Source organism: Monopterus albus, unplaced genomic scaffold, assembly GCF_001952655.1.
Source record: "Monopterus albus unplaced genomic scaffold, M_albus_1.0 scaffold9.1, whole genome shotgun sequence".
NCBI lineage: Eukaryota > Metazoa > Chordata > Actinopteri > Synbranchiformes > Synbranchidae > Monopterus > Monopterus albus.
This window is the reverse complement of record NW_018127889.1, coordinates 1526244-1528830: the sequence shown is the minus strand read 5'-3', so window position 1 is coordinate 1528830 and position 2587 is coordinate 1526244. Positions and strand designations below refer to the sequence as shown.

At 38.6% G+C, this 2587-nt stretch overlaps 1 protein-coding gene across 3 annotated transcripts in view; it reads left to right on the top strand.

Moving 5' to 3' along the window:
* Nucleotides 1–1567, top strand: part of akap12b (A kinase (PRKA) anchor protein 12b) — a 32489-nt gene extending 30922 nt beyond the window's left edge. For all 3 annotated transcript variants that reach the window (XM_020589020.1, XM_020589027.1, XM_020589033.1), the window contains one exon: nucleotides 495–1567. The gene's annotated coding sequence lies outside the window, so the exon portion shown is untranslated. The remainder of the gene's footprint in view (nucleotides 1–494) is intronic.
* The last annotated feature ends 1020 nt before the right edge of the window (nucleotides 1568–2587 follow it).

Here is a 2587-nt window from a genome sequence, read left to right as displayed (position 1 = left end):
GGTCTTAAAGGGAAGCGGTGTGTGAGGGGCAGATGAACTTGTGCTGAAAGACTGATTATGATTCCTCCCTCCTCCTGTTTTCCTTTTATCACAGGCTCAGTATGGAGTCAAGAAACCATGTCGAAGTACGCATTTGTTAGATTCAATTACAGAACTTCAGAAAGCTCAAGCTGAGTTTTTTTTGTGTAGGATAGTGTCATTTTTACAACATCTTACTGACATTGTCCAAAGATTAGCAGGGAGATACTTGGTGTAGCTCACTTTCACATGATAATGCAGCTCAGCGGCAGAAGAGAAGAGAGTCTAAGGAGGAATAAAAATGGAAGAGCAGGAGAGAGCTTAGTGAGTTACACTGAGTGTCCACTGAGTCGTATAAACAAACCTTGAGAAACATAAAAGGTGGGAATGAGAGATAGCGTATTTTACTGTAGAATTAAAATGATTAGGAACTTTACATGAATATCTGCCGTCTTTTCTGTGCCTCTCAACCACAGCTGAAGATACAAGACTCCCAGATGCCTCAGAGACACATTGTCTGGACCAGGAAGTGAGTGATGACGGGGAGAGAGAGAGGCTGCTCTGTGGTAAAACGCTGAGACTGGGCCCCGCCCATCCTGTGCCCATCCTGCCCAGAGAGACTGAGTTACTGAGTAACAGCTCTGCCATCTTCTCCACCTCCTTTTCCACCTGCACCCCCACCCCATACCTGCAGCCCTCTCACAACAACGTGACATCCCACTGAAATATCCTCACCCACTCACTCACTCTCACACACGCACGCATGTCCTGTGTCTCAGAAGCATCCCATATGGCTTGTAATCTGTGTGATGTATGTTCAGTGTCTCAGTGACTTTCCATTGCCCTTGCTGCATAAGGTGAGAGTCTGCAACCTGGCTGAGTGTGCATCTGTGCATATGTGTGTGTAACTGTATGGTAGCGAGAGTGATTTGGAAGGCGGTCAGATGGTGAAGAGATGGAGGATTCTTATCTTGTATATTGTATTTATATCTTGAATATTCTTTCATTCACCCCAAGTCTTTATTTTTTAATTTTTTTAACTGTTTTTTTTTTATTATATAGCTATTGTTTCCTGTTTTTAAACTCTCATATACAAGAGGTATTCTTTCAAGCAGCATTGTGTGGAAAGTTTAGAGTGTGATACAGAGAAACCACTAAAGAGTGAAGAGTAAAATGTATCTGGACAAGAATTTAACCAACCAAATGTGAAACTTGCATCAAAGTGCCTCATGTATCACAGTTTTGTCATATTCAAAGATTATTTTAAGCATCTGTAGCTGTTTTAACTAAACCATGGTACAAGCATGATTCCACTGACAGTGATAACACTGACTGCAGAGTACAACACGAGGCCAGAGTGTGAAAGATATTTCCCAGAAATGCACCACGTGTTTGACTTTTGACATAATTTCTTGCCACAATGTGTTTCTCACTCTGCACTCCAACAAAATACTAAGACAAACAATCAGTGCCTGATTTGCTGTGAAGATGACATTGTTACACATTGTTTAATGTATTAATACAATAAAATACTATTATAACACTGTAATTTGATCATATCCCAGAGGTATTTGGTAAACAGTGATGTATGAAAGAAATACATGATACACACAAAACTGCTGTGCAATACGACTGAAATGTTAAATGATTCAAAATGGTACCATCTTACAATAACTATATTTTTTAATTTTGAAGTATAAAGCATTTCATCTTATGTTTAATTCAAAATAAACAGATTAAACAGAGTAAATTGAAAATACAGGCCCCATAATACAACCCCAGTGCAATAAAAATGATTGTACATGTGATTTGCAGTTAAGGTTATAAAACAACAGCTTTGTGGAATGCAGCATCACTGCATATGCTAAGGAGTAAGACAGTATAAGAGCATCAGTAGACTACTGGACATTAGACAAAACAGTTTCAGCAGTGGTTAGATGGTACAAGAAGAGCCATACTACCAATAAAAAAGGTGCAGTGGCCTCCTTGAAAACCAGACACCACACACAAATCACTTTTTACACAACCCTGTACTGAAAAACAGGAAGGTATATACTTCAGACCTGGCACAAGAATTATCTGTGGTGATTGATGCTTTAGTGACAGATCAGACATTGCACTAATTCACAATGTGAAGGAAGAACTCAGGTGCCACAAAATGGCACAGAATTGCAGGATTAAATTTTTCCAAAGAACAAAAAAAAAAAGCTTGATAAATATTGACAGCACATTATTTAGTCGGATGAAACCACAATTAATTTGTTTGTGTCAGATGGGGTCCAGTATGTTTTACATGAACCTGGCCAGAACATGAAGGAGTGTGCTGATATGGGGATGAACTAGCATAAGAGGTGTAAGAGATGATATTTATAAACATTGAAAATAGTTTGTATACCCAAATACTGAATGAAAAGATAGCTCCCAGGCTCAAGAAGCTTGAAAGCAAAAACCCAATATAACTGTAGCTATTAAATGGATAGCACTGGTAGTAATTTAACATTTTAGTGATATTGACCAATGATATTGCATACTCTGTAGGCCAATTTCTGACACAACACTTATAAAGTGT